This window comes from Meles meles, chromosome X (genome assembly GCF_922984935.1).
Source record: "Meles meles chromosome X, mMelMel3.1 paternal haplotype, whole genome shotgun sequence".
NCBI lineage: Eukaryota > Metazoa > Chordata > Mammalia > Carnivora > Mustelidae > Meles > Meles meles.
Window position 1 is genome coordinate 4,419,798 of NC_060087.1, and position 13,782 is coordinate 4,433,579.

Below are 13,782 nucleotides of genomic sequence, written 5' to 3' on the forward strand. Positions count from 1 at the left end.
TTTAAAACAATAATCGCTTGATGAGCAGTGGTTAGCATAATGCTGTTGCAACTGTACTGCGGAGACATTTTATGTCTCTTTATTAAATCTGGGCTCTGGCCCTGTGCGGCCTTCCGTCTGTATTTTATTAAAATCAACTCTGAACTTGACGACAGGATGGATATTGACCATCGGACATCATGTTTTCCTGATATCCTTCTTCTGTAACTTAAGACGTGCATTCTGTCTCTGAATTCTACATTGTTTTAAATTTTTTAAAAACATTTTTACTTATTTATTTGAGTGACACAGAGAACAGGAGCTGGGGGATGGGGTAGAGGCAGAGGGAGAAGCAGGCTCCCCACTGAGCAGGGAGCCCGACGTGGGGACTCGATCCCCGGACCCTGGGATCCTGACCTGAGCCGAAGGCACACCCTTGACCCACTGATGCATGGGGAGCCAGGGGACGTCAGTTATCTGTCTGGTTTGTGTATTTCAAAATCTCACACTCGGGGTGGGGGTTGATCAAGTGCTCGGCTCCTGTGTATTTGCAATAGTGGCTCATAGGTCGTTTCCTTGATGACTCGTGGGTGTTCTCTGCTTTGAAAAATAAACCTGAGACTCGTTCTTCTGAGGGACAAAGAAAAAACATGGACTCCAGAACGCCTTTACGTCCAAAGAACATTTCTCTGTGCGAAAAGCAAGAAATGGCCTCACCACGTCTGTAGCTGTTGGAGACGTTACTACTAGGGCAGTGCAGAGAAGAGTGTGTTAAGTGCATTTAATAACGCTGAACATCGGGGCCCCTGGGTGGCTCAGTGGGTTAAAGCTTCTGCCTTCGGCTCCGGTCGTGATCCCAGGGTCCTGGGATCGAGCCCCACATTGGGCTCTCTGCTCCGCGGGGAACCTGCTTCCTCCTCTCTCTCTGCCTGCCTCTCTGCCTACTTGTGATCTCTCTCTGTCAAATAAATAAATAAAAATCTTTTTTAAAAATGCTGAATGTCATACTGATAGCTACAAGCGCTTGTGATTTTCTACTCAGATTTAGTTCATGTTTCAAACATCAAAGAATTTGGTGAACTTCCTTTTTTTTCTCCATAATACTAGTCTTTAGTTTATTTGAAAGATTATTCTAGGTCATCTTCATGAGGAATGTCGAAAACTGAATTAATCCCCATGGTCTTCTTTTCTTGTGAACCATCTGACCATAGTATTTAAGGGACATTTTTTGTGGTCTGTGTTCTTTCATGGTGTTGAAAGGCGTGCAGGAGGTATGAGGTCATTCCCTTGGGAGAACTCTTTGTCAGACTTGCAGGAAATGTTGAGGTTGCGTATAGGAATTCTAGACTCTTTTTTCTTTTTTTTTAAGATTTAGTTTGTTTATTTGACAGAGATCACAAGTAGGCAGAGGTAAGCAGGGAAAGAGAGGGAAGCAGGCTCCCCGCTGAGCAGAGAGCATGATGTGGGGCTTGATCCCAGGACCCTGGGATCATGACCTGAGCCGAAGGCAGAGGCTTTAACCCACTGAGCCACCCAGGCGCTCTAGAACTCTAGACTCTTGTATCTCGAATCATCTCATGGTGTATGTGACGGGGACGAAGGTACGTTTCAGCTTTCCCTACCTTGTCGATGGGATGGACACCCTCACACTCTCATTTCTGGTGACAGGCCATCACCTAGAAAGGCAGTGAAAGGAGCTCCGTTCTTTCTCCACCTCTGTTTGGATGGGTGTTGGGTTCAACGTGGAACTTGATGGGATAAGACAGAAAAAGAAAGATGGGGAGAGGCCAGAGAGAGGGTCCATCTGGTTTGGTTTTTATCTGGGGATGAGAACGAGTCTCCAGCAGTGAAGGTACATGCGTAGTGCCATGGTTGGCACGTTTCCCGAGTGCTGAGTCTGGTGGTGGGAACTTCTACGGGTCTACCCCAAGCACATATGTCCTGGTGGGCTTTGGAGCCCATCACACACACCTGTCCACAGCTCAGCACCTGTTGGACAGTGAAATGCTCAGAGTCAGCAGCACGGATGCTCCGTTAAGATGGTTCCCAACGTGAGAACCCAAACCGATTTTGTGTTTTCCTTAGCCTCTCTCTCTTCCTCCCTCTCTCTCTCTCTCTCTTGCCCTCTCGAATACATCCAGGGATGCTTCAGAGCAGAGCAAAGGTGCAGGGAACTCACTGCTCTAACCGCAGACGGTAGGCATCAGCCCCTTCTCGTACCGGCGAGGGCGTCCCTTTGCACCCGGCCTGCGTTCTACCTGTGCTGTGGACGATGTCGTTCCGTCCCCTCCATCCGTGCCGCCCTTCAATGCATTCTTCTCGGTGGCAGTCTCCCCGCAAGTTGCTGGGCTTCCATGGCTTCTCTGTGTGTTTGGGAGGGATCCCTGCTCCTGGAGGGGCCACCCTGGAGGTGTGGCACCGTGATCTTGGGACACACTGATTTAGATGCTTGCCATCCCGCTGTTGGGGCCGCAGAGCCATGGGCACACCCTCGATATAATACGAGAACGGAGTTTTGAGACATGAACAGATGGCGTCCCCAGACTCAGGGGTAGTGGTGCTGCGGGCAAGGACGGACCCGCACCGTCATGACCACCGGGGTCGCCTTCGTAACGTCCCCTCGTTCGTGTCCACGGTGCCCCTCACCCCAGTCTGAAACACTGTGCGTGCCTTTGAGCTCTTTCCCTCTTGTCCTCACACACTTTGGTGGAGGTTTTCTTTCTTTCCAGCTAAACATACTGAAAGAATTGCGGCGAAGGAAGCGTGTTAGCGTCTGGGGAAGGCTGCAGGGATCCCGGGGCAAGGCTTTAGGCAGATGGTTTGAGATCCGTAGCTTCCTGGGACGTTGCGCTGTTGTAATCAGCTTTCTTCCACGAGGCAAGAACTCCGGAGATGAGAAATCGGCGTGAATTCAATTCTCTCGCGAGGAGCATTTATTAAGCATTTACCATGTGCTTGTGCTAAGAGAATAAGCACTTAAAAGATTTCTCTGAAAAGAACATTCTTCTTTCTTTTTTTTTTTTTATGATCACATGACAGGGAGCAGCTGCATAGCATTCGACGGGATCACGATTTAAAAATCAGAGCTCATCACGCTGAAGTCGTCTCAATTAGGTTCTCTTCAGGCCAACGGGAAGCCCGGGTTCATTGTCTTTTTACTCCCGAGTTAGAGGAGTTTTGTAAATTTAACTGTGACATTGTATCCTTTGGCACAAGGGAAGTATGCTTAAGTTGGACTCTGCAGGCCTTTTTCTGGCTAGAAAAATAAGTAGAGTATTTGATAAAAGCAAGAATTTATTTGAAAACCATGTTGAAAAAAAAAAACCCTCTGGTCGTCCCACGCCTTCAGAAGTGTTCTTTTTTTTTTAAGATTTTATTTATTTATTTTGACAGGCAGAGATCACAAGTAGGCAGAGAGGCAGTCAGAGAGAGAGGAGGAAGCAGGCTCCCTGCTGAGCAGAGACCCCGATGTGCGACTCGATCCCAGGACCCTGAGATCATGACCTGAGCCAAAGCAGCGGCTTAAACCACTGAGCACCCAGGCGCCCCAAAAGTGGTTTTAAATGAAGTTCTGTATTCCTTATTTCCAATTACATACATGTATCTCTACACACAGATACCATGTATCTCTACACACAGATACCGTGTATCTCTACACACAGATACCATGTATCTCTACACACAGATACCGTGTATCTCTACACACAGATACCATGTATCTCTACACAGATACAGCTCTAACATAACACATCCGTGTACAAAACTGAATAGTTTGTTGTATTTTTTTTTTAATTTGGGGTCATGCTGTCTTAATATCAGGTTCTGTCTTTTCCACCCCAAAATTACACCACGAACCTCTTCTTCATGACAAAAAATATTATTCAGAAGTCAAGAATTTTTGGGCTGGGGCGCCTGGGTGGCTCAGTGGGTCGAGCCTCTGGTCAGGTCAGGTCATGATCTCAGGGTCCTGGGACCAAGCCCTGCATCGGGCTCTCTGCTCAAGAGAGGAGCCTGCTTCTCTCTCTCTCTCTGCCTGCCTCTCTGCCTGCTTCTGATCTCTCTGAGTGTCAAATAAATAAAATCTTAAAAAAAAATAAGAATTTACAGGCTGCATAATCCTTTATGATGTAATTGACTTACATTTCCGCCATGTCTGTAGCTTTGCGGATTTCTACTGTTGGTAAGAGTGTGTTGGGAAGTGACGTGTGTGTCCCTCCGTATTTCCCTGAGAGGAGTTCCTGGAAACTTAAACGCTGGTTCAAAGACTGTGAAAGTCTTGACGTACCGGATTGTCAGTCGTACTCCCGAAAGTCTGTCTGACTTTGGTTTGCACAGTCGATGAGCAGGCATCCCCATGACCTCCCTGACTTTGCAAGAGACACTGTTAGCACAACATAGTATTAACCCCATCCTAGGTCACAAGCAGCGTTTTCCTTGTGGGTTCATTTTAATTTTCGATTCCTAACGGGACTGGGTATTTTTCACGTTTCTGTTCATTTATCATTGGAGGACGTTGCTGGTTCCTGTCTTCCCTCTCACCGTCCCTTCCCTCCTGCTTTTTTCTTAGCCAAGTGCTTATAATAATGACCTGTTTCCTTTGAACCACTCTGTGGCTGCCCCTGGTGTTTTCCACTGTGGGTTCTTCTCGAGGGCGGTTTCTGGGGCCTCTTGTTGCAGGTAACATGATTGGGCTCGGACACGTCGGGTGCTCAGACCTCACAGGAAGAGAAAACAGAAAGACCCTGTCTGGGGTCACGTTCCCATAAAACCAAGCCTTGAGCAAGTTTGGGATTCAGCAGGTTCGCCCAGTGAAGACAGGTGAATTCCGTGTGCTCTGGGACGTGGTTTCTGTCCGGGGGAATCAACGTTGAGACAAGCCTTTTTTTTCTGGCTCCAAAGATCTTTTACTGAGACCCATTTAAAACATTTCAGTCCTTAATTCAAATAGACTTCAACTCCGCTGGATGGCTGATCTAGGTAAAGGCTTCACGGTGACAAGAATACGCCCCTCCTGAAGAGACCTCAGAATCGGTTCCTAACGATAGTGTGAAGGTACTCAGGGTCTCTGTCCCATCTTCTTCAGGGTTCGATTGAGCTCCTCAAATTTGTGGATCTGCCGGATGAAGAAATCCCCATAGCGCCTGGCGACCTTGGTGTCTGCGATGTGGATCATGTCCTTATCGATGTAGAAGTCAACCTCGGAGGCCGACTGAAATTCGCCATCGAGCGCAGAGATGCCACTGGTCCACACCAGGTTCTTCATCTTGTGCTTGAAGACCAGCAGCTGGATCCGGAACTCCTGCTCCGTGAGGTCCAGGAAGCCGGCCAGCTTGGCCACAGGCATGGTGGTGTAGAGCTTGAGGAAGCTGCGGATGGTGGACAGCTGCGCCTGCTGCTGCACCTCGTCCGAGAACACCTTCAACTGCTGCAGGAAGGGCTCCTTGTGGTAGTTGGGGTGCACGTTGTCGTAGTTGGGGACCACGGGCGACAGGAATTTGGGGCACGAGTAGCTGAAAAGTTCCTCATAGACCTGCGGGTCGCCCTTCTGCATGCGCAGCATCTTGTCCCCGTACTTCTCCCGCAGCTGCAGGTGAATGCTCTCGTCGATGCGCATGGGGTACATGGTGAGGGCGATGGCCAGCAGCGCGTGCATCTGCTCGTTCTGCTTGTTAATCATCTCGTACTTGTATGTTGTCCTCTGGAACATGCTCTTGGTCCTCTGGATGTAGAGGAGGATGTTGGCAAAGACCCCGGATGGCATCCTGATAGCGACGCATCATCAGATATGCAAAACCGACGTAGTAATACGTGGTCACCTGGCACTCCCTTCTTATTCAGTTCAATATTCTCCAGCACTTTGATGGCCTGATAGTAGTCCCCCAACAGGGAATGCAGGTGCAGAAGGCCCACCAGGCTGAAATACCCAAGCATCTTGTAAAGGGAGTGTCGTCCGTACTCGCCAGCCACACTCTCGGGGTCACCTCCGCTTGTATACACCTCCAGCTGCCGGTTAATGTTGGACTTGTCTACCAGGGAGTGAAGGACATTGAGGACACTGTGAACATTCCAGATTTGGGGATTGGAGCGAAGGAAGCCTTGAGCAAGTTTGGGATTCAGCAGGTTCGCCCAGTGAAGACAGGTGAATTCCGTGTGCTCTGGGACGTGGTTTCTGTCCGGGGGAATCAACGTTGAGACAAGCATGATCGCTGCCTCAGCAACAGCCTCCCGAGTTCACGGTCCAAGAGAGAGGGAACGGGGATTTAATTATGGTAATTCTTATTAGTCATGTTTTGCTGTTCCCCCCAAGACAAATGTGACATTTTTCTGCACTTGGTGTTTGGGGATGTCAGTGAAGAGTGTGTAACGCCCAGAAAGGCAGGCAACGTGGCGTGAACGCTCTGTCCCCATGCCAAGGGGCAGGTTCCTTGGAAGCAGAGGCAAGTGGTCAGTGTTTGTGTGTGCACGGTGTGTGCACGGGCTCTGTCCCTGGGTCCCCGTGGTTTTCTGGTGTGCGGCGCCAGCTCGGAAATCATTTTCCCTTTGAATTTAGGGACTGTTGTAATCTGACATGATTCAGCGCGGCTGTTGAAACAGCAAAGCCACTGGGAGTCTCTCTGTGGCTGTCCTGCATCTCCCGTTTGCATGCACGTATGACCTTTCCTTTGCCCTCCGTGTTCTAAGGCTCGATAACGGGCTTTTCCTCCGGGTCTGTTTTCAGTCGTGGATTTGGTCATGTGCTCGTCCGTTCAACATGGACCTTTACTTCCTTAAACATCTGTACTCTGTCTTGTGTGACTGCTTTGGGAATTGATCCCCGCACGTGCTCTGTCTCTTTTCTCCGCTGGTTGGACCTCTCTTTCGGATATCCAGGTTTCCTGTCTTCTGCCCTGTTATCAATCACCTTGATGTTTTGTCCCATCTTCCTTTGAGAGACCCTCAGTTTCCTCTTCCCGGCTGATTTATCGCATCTGTCCTGTGCTGCATTTCCAAAACTTGTGTTATGTTCTCTAAATGTGCTTTTTTCCAAGGCATCTTTTATGTGTCTACTTACTGATTGATGGATTGGTTGGTTGATGATTTTAAGACTTTTTTTTCTTTCTTCTTCTTCTTTTTTTTTTCTTTCTTCCTTTTGTCTCTGACCCTCATGTTGGAGACTCCTTGCAACTGTCTTCTGGTCCTCTGCCTGTGTTTGTAGAGAACAGGGAGGTTCTGCATTCTGCAGAGCCAGGGGGAAGCTCTGTGCTCACGGGGACATTTACGTAGTTGCTTGTCCAAGAGCTGTAAGCTCTGTAAGCCGTAGCTCTCCAAGGCTGTTGTCTGGGAACATCCAGTGTGTGCAGAGATGAGCGTGGGAATCAGGACCGGCAGGACGAGGTCCCTGGCCCTGTGGGACACGGTGGCCCACCCCGTTTCGGTATCACGGGTGCTTCCTGGGGCCCTCGGCTTTCCAGCCCTCCTGATTCCTTACTCAGAGACCCTGCAGGGTCTGCTTGCCACGCTCCAGGAACACTGCCCGTGTCTTCTTTCCATCTGCCTTTGTCCGACTGACTTGGGAGATGCTAACGTTTCCTTAGTGCGGTTTTAAGTGGTGTGTAGAGATATTGTTGGTGATGCATGTGCTGTTTTACCCTTAAAACTCTCTGCTGCTGGTGCCCCATCTATAGAGTAGCAGTTTCTGTAGCGGCCTTGACAGTAAGGAACTGGACCTCAGGATGGTGGGAAGTTTCCTGAGAGCCACACAGGTGACCCGTTGAAGCTGACGTCGGCTCCCAAGTTCACTCATCGCTCGTTTTCACGTGCGGTGTCTGTTGGGGCCATACGACACGGCCAATACGACACGGCCGATATGCATTTCTGACCTACACGATGGGCTCTTCCAAGGTTTCACCTTGTACTTTGATAAAACGATCGTGATCTCAGGGTTGTGGGATGGAGCCCCACGGCCAGCCCCGCGTCGAGCTCCGTGCTGAGCGTGGAGACTGCTTTAGACGGTCTCTCTCCCTCTCCCTCTGTCCCTTCCACGCCCCGACGCTCTCTCCTCTCTTAAAAAAAGATCTTGTGCCTGCTATCAGTCATTAAAGCTTTTCCATAGTCATCACACTAAGAAGCATCAAGGAAAAGGGTGGGTGCCTCCGTGTTGGGTAAAATATCCTATATCCTAAGTGGAAGGTTACCCACTTCTGTATTGTAAGTGGAAGGAAGTGCGAACCCCAGTTATGCTGAAAAACTGTGTTGGGACCTGACTTCTTGTTTCACAGATCACAGAGACCCCGTGGCTATGGGAGAAAATAATGTATGCATTTATGTTTGGCAAGCGAATTGATATCCTTTTCCTGCAATCCATTTTGAGAGCTTACAGATTTTTATTGAAAATCACACCTGTCCCCTCCCGTAAAGTAAACACATTTTTAAGAGGCTGATTGATTTTTCTGCATGGCTCAAGACTTAACGTTAACATTGAGGAAACGACTAGCGTCCTGGTCTCGTCTACCCCTCGGCACTCCACTCACGAGCTGTGCTGACGTAGTCTTGGAGCATTTCCACGATGTGTGGAAACCACAGGAATTAGGGCTGTTCTCCTAAGGGGTGGGTTGCACAATGTTGGTCCTCTTTCTGATTTTATCAACAAAGTCCTTGTACTTTCAGGCAGGGGAAAGACGGAGTTTACCATGTCCCCCCATTGCTTGAATTCATGAATACTAATTTTGAAATTTTAATTTCTCTAAATGATACGTGAGAAAGATCTTGTGGCTGGTGGTGAAAACCCAAACCCTAATTTAAGGGTTCCCCACATACCTCCGATGTAGGGCTTGGCAGAAAAACTTACAGCAGGAGCCCTTTCAACATTGCATTCCCAGTTGGAACTTTTGCCAAAGCAGGACCCAGATGTACAAGGGACCTTGCCCGTAACAGAAGAATTATTCTCTTAACTGGGGACAGGTCTGGGCTTACAGGGACCTGTTAAAAACTTTGACCTTGGCCCAAATCAGTGCATGACCGCTATTCCCTAAGTCCTGTCCCAGGAGCTGAGCTAATTGGGGGAACATGAGGGGGATGGTGTCCTGGCCTCTGGAAGTTGGTAGGACAACGGGAAACACAGCCGTGAGGCTGGATGGTGTTGGAGCCGGCACAGAGCTGAAGGTCCCCCCTTGTGTGTGAAGGGACTGGTGGCTTCAGAAGCCGTGGGGGAGGGAGCGCGTGTGCCCCTGGGCAGACAGGAGAGCGTAAGTGTGCAGAAACAGGACTTCGGCCCTGAGCAATGTCTCTCCAGGAGGAGAGCAGTTCGTTGTGTCTCTCCGTGATGTCCTGGGTTTTCCTGATTTTTTTTCCATGCCTTTGTTATTTTATTTTTTAAGGGTTTTTGTTTGTTTCCATTGTCGTGATAAAAGGAGGGCGTGTTTGGGACACACAGGCGGTGCCCTGGGTGACCCACCCTCCTGCTGGTTTGGAGTCAGGTCGTGATCTCAAGGTCGTGGGATGGAGCTCTGGGCTCAGCACAGAGGCTGCTTGAGATTCTCCTGCTTGTGCATGCTCGCTCTCTCCCTCTCTCAAATAAGTAATTCTTTTTTATTTTTTAAGGGACATGTTTACTGTTAAAAAAAAAAAACAAACAAAAAACAAAGCCAGAAAAGCCTTTTAAAAAAAAAAACCACCATAGTCCCATCACCCACAGGAAGCTCTGTAATTCGGTGCGTATGTGTGTCCTTCCTGAATTTCTTCGGGATCCTATGTAGAAATGACAATCTACTATGTGTTCTGTTGTACAGTTTCCATCTTTTAAATTGTATTTGAAAACAATTAGAGATTCAGAGATCGATACAAAACAGGAGAGCAGGGAAGTGTCTTGGGTAAGGGACTCTCGTTTTCGACAGACTTACTTCCTATACCTCGAGACCTAGAAATTCCTGAATGATGAAAACAATCATTGTCACCCTCCCTGCCCTCCCTCACTTTGTTTCTTTCTTTCCTCGCGTCCTCCGTCCCGTCCCTGCTTCCGTGGACTCTTCCCTAGTCTTCCCTGTTAACTTTCTAGGGCCGCTCTCGGAAATAGCGGCAAAGCTGGTCAGACGTCCGACGGCAGAGGCTAATTATGACCCAGCCCTCCGGTGGTCAGAAGTCCACAGTGGGGGGTGTCTGGGTGGCTCAGTGGCTTAAAGCCTCTGCCTTCGGCTCAGGTCATGATCTCAGGGTCCTGGGATCGAGCCCTGCATCGGGCTCTCTGCTCCGCAGGGAGCCTGCTTCCTCCTCTCTCTCTGCCTGCCTCTCTGCCTAGTTGTGATCTCTCTGTCAAATAAATAAAATATTAAAAAAAAAAAAGAAGTCCACAGTGGGGGTCAGCAGGCTGGCTTCAGGGGGTCCACACGGCCAGTGCCTCCGGGAGCTTCTAGGGCAGGATCCATTTCTGCGCTGTGTGCAGCATCGAGAGACGCCAGCACGACTTGTCTCCTGACCCCTCCCCTTGTCTTCACAGCCAGTACAAGGACCGTCATCCAGAGTCTCCCCATCTGCTTTTACAAGAACCTCTGTGATGACATTGGGTCCACCTGGATAAGCCCGGATTCTTTGCCCATTTCAGGGTCTTTAACTTAAGCACCGCGGCGAGTCTTGTTTGCTTCCTAAAATAAGACAGTCTCCGGTTCTGAGGGTTAGGACGTGGCCATCTCTGGGGGCTGGTTCTTGAGCCCGCCCCACTTTCCTTTGTCCCTGCCGCTCGGAGCCTGGTCCACGCGGACGTGTATCCTGGGCCTTGATCGCATGCCGGGCTCAGCCGGGCGGGGTGTGTTTGTAGCATGGTGGCTCCGTGCAGATGGTCCCCTACTTGTGACGGCGCGACTTGGGTCCTTTCCGCTCTTCGTGTTACGAGGCTGCAGTGTCCACTGCAGTCGGTGGACACTCTCCTCGGGAGTGCGACTTTGGATCTTCTCCCCGACGAGGGGCAGGCAGCCCTGTGCTGCGTGGCCATGCCGGGCACAGGCAGCTCCCAGCCAGTCCCGCCGTCGCAGGGGGCCGAGGGCCCGCACACTGACAGCCAGTCCGGCCCCAGATGGCCATCTGTGTGTCACTTTCTGCATTTGGGAGATGACACAGTCAACCCCGTATTATAGGAAAAGGCCGTGAGAGACGATCCTGCCCAGCCGCAGGCTCACGGAAGTGTCGGAACACGCTGACGGCAGGCTCGGCTGCGCGGGGAGGCTCAGTACGCTACGTGCCTGCAGTGGGGTTTTGACTCTCTGGTATTTTCCACCTCCAGTGGGTTTTTGGGGACCAGTACATCACCAGAGCTGCACGACGGCCTGTTGTTGGAGACAGACTGCAGAAAAAGAATTGGATGCTAAGACAAAGGGTGCAGATTTTTTTTTTTTAAAGCGGGTTGCGTCTATGCATTTATGACCCAAATATCCCTCATCCGAGACCTGCGTAATTTGGATAGGAGCGTGTGTGTGTTAACGTTGATACTCACTGTATTTGTGGCTCTGTTTGGTGATAACCAGTAGCTGCAAACAACATCTTGTATTATCTCCCGGTCTCTGGGGGTCACGAGTCCACGCCTGGGATACATTGAGCCTCTGCTCAGGCGGCCGCATCCAGGCGTCAGCCAGATGCCCCTGAGGCTCAGGATCCTTGTCCACGTTCAGGGGCAGGTGGCAGGATTCAGCTCCTTGCTGTTGGGTGTGAGGTCCCTATTTCCTTGCTGCCTGTAGGTCCAGGGCCACCTTTGGCTCCTAGAGGTGACCCATGATTCCTGAGCGGCGCTGGCCTCCAAAGGTGGTTCATGTCGGAGCTCTTGATTGCTTCTTCAAGGCCAGCTGAGCACTTCTGGCTTCCCAGAGGGCTCCGGACCTTTCAAGGGATCCCCTGATTGGGTCAGGCCCACCCAAGGCCACGTCCCCTTTGAATGAACTGAAAGTCAACAGATGAGTCATCTCGTTACAGGACGGACCTCCATTGTATTCAGAGGTCCTGTCCTCCCCTCAGGGGGATGGGGTTAGACAGAGCGTGCACACCAGGCTGGCGGGAATATTGCCGGCCATCTTGAGGTCCTGCCTGACACCCCCCGGTTTTTCTGGGCGCTATCATTTGAACCTCATCCCTCTCTAGAACGCGGTGCTCCATGCAAACAGCCCTCTGTCTCTTTCTGATATCCGTAGTGTAGTCTGCTGTCCTGAGCCGCCCTCATTTGCTGAGATTCCCGGTGGACACCTAGAAAGCTGCTGGTGGGAGCAGTCCAGAAGGCTGGACTGCTCGTGGACTCCATGGATGCTGGCTTCCTTGCTTTGCTTACTTTCCTTCCTTTCCCTCTCTCCCTCCCTCCCTCCTTCCCTCCCTCCCTCCTTCCTTCCTTCTTTTTTCTTTTAGGGCTGCAGCAGCCTCTCCCTGCCGGACATGGGTGGAAGGCATGTCTCCAAGTGTAAAAGCCAGGCTGGGTTGGAATCCAAACCCTCGCCCTGTCCCTTTACCTCCCCTTCCCCCTGGGGCCTCCTCCACACAGATCCATGCAGCAAAGAGTCATCTGTGCGTTCCTGTCTCTTTCCGCCCATCCTGGGACCCAACAGAACCTTTCAGGACCGGACAAGCAAAGAAACGCCGTGTGGGCTGTGGTAAAGGTGAGCTCACAGGATCGCTGGCTTATTGGAAGATTTCAGTGGAGAAGGGCATGGGGTTTTCCATACTTTGGAGAGAATGGGATCTCAAGCTAGACTTTATCTCACGGAGAGTTTGCTGTTCATGGGGCAGATTTAATGTCCCGCGTCCACTGGACTCTGGGCCTTCTTGCACTCAGAGCGAGTTATTATAAATAGGTAAGTCTTCCAGCAAAGGTAACCCCTCTGAGATCACCAGAATGCATCCTTACGTACACACACGTGAACCAGAGCTCTGCCCTTTTCATGCAAGTGATCAGGACTGTATGAAACGGGATTCTTGCTACCAAGTGCAGTGATTTAATGAATTTGCATGATATAGTTGTAATCAGCATTAAATGTAACGCTTGCGATTTAAGTATCCACACTCCTCCTTGCCGTTGGAAATGCTACAGCCTAAAGCGGTTTGTAATCAACACACAGGTTTGCTACTGTTTCTTTTTTCCTTATAAAATCACCTCCATCTCTGACTGTGGGGAAGGAACCCTACACACAGCCATCCTCCCAGGCCGGTGCTTTCCTTACGTTATTAAATCCCCCTCGGATTTTTGCTTTTCCCAACCCATGCCTGCCTGTCTGCTGCAAGACTATTACCTGCTTTTGTTGGAGGACTGTGTGGGTGGGCTCTTTGGGACCTTACCGTGTAAGGAATTTATCTGTAATCCTTTATCAAAAAAGATCCCATGGGTGAGGACTGAGAGAACCGCACACAGACCTGAGTGTGGGATGGTCACTGCTTGGCGTCCAGTCCTTTTATGTCAGGTGTGGCAATGCGATCCCATCCCTGAAACACGGGACTGACCAGAGGACACGGGATGCTGTTCGGATCTTGACTTCAAAGGTGGGGGCTGAGACAGTGCAATGGGTTGGTCATGGTAGGGTTATCCTGTCTGCCGTGGGGAGCCAGACTCAGTCCGCCGTGGGGAGCCAGACTCAACCCCAGCTTGCATGCCCCATAAAGTGTGTTTCGTATTGGTCCTTTTGAGTCCCGGGGACATCCCATGACAGAGACCCCCATATCTAGTATAGATCAGAGGAGACACTGGCAAGGACCAGCTGGCTGATTAAGGTCACTGACCCAACAATCTGGGCTCACATCCTGTTCCACAAGATCACGAGGAGATGGGAACTGAATTCTGGAATATTACATATCCTTTAACAG

The 13,782-nt window shown here is 50.3% G+C and overlaps 1 protein-coding gene and 1 pseudogene across 5 annotated transcripts in view; one reads left to right on the forward strand and one right to left on the reverse strand.

Annotated features, from left to right (window-relative positions):
- STS (steroid sulfatase) overlaps nt 1–13,782 on the forward strand; it is a 156,808-nt gene that overhangs the window by 43,614 nt on the left and 99,412 nt on the right. The gene's annotated exons all lie outside the window — the stretch shown is intronic.
- On the reverse strand, nt 4,859–6,180 carry LOC123934842 (annotated as a pseudogene).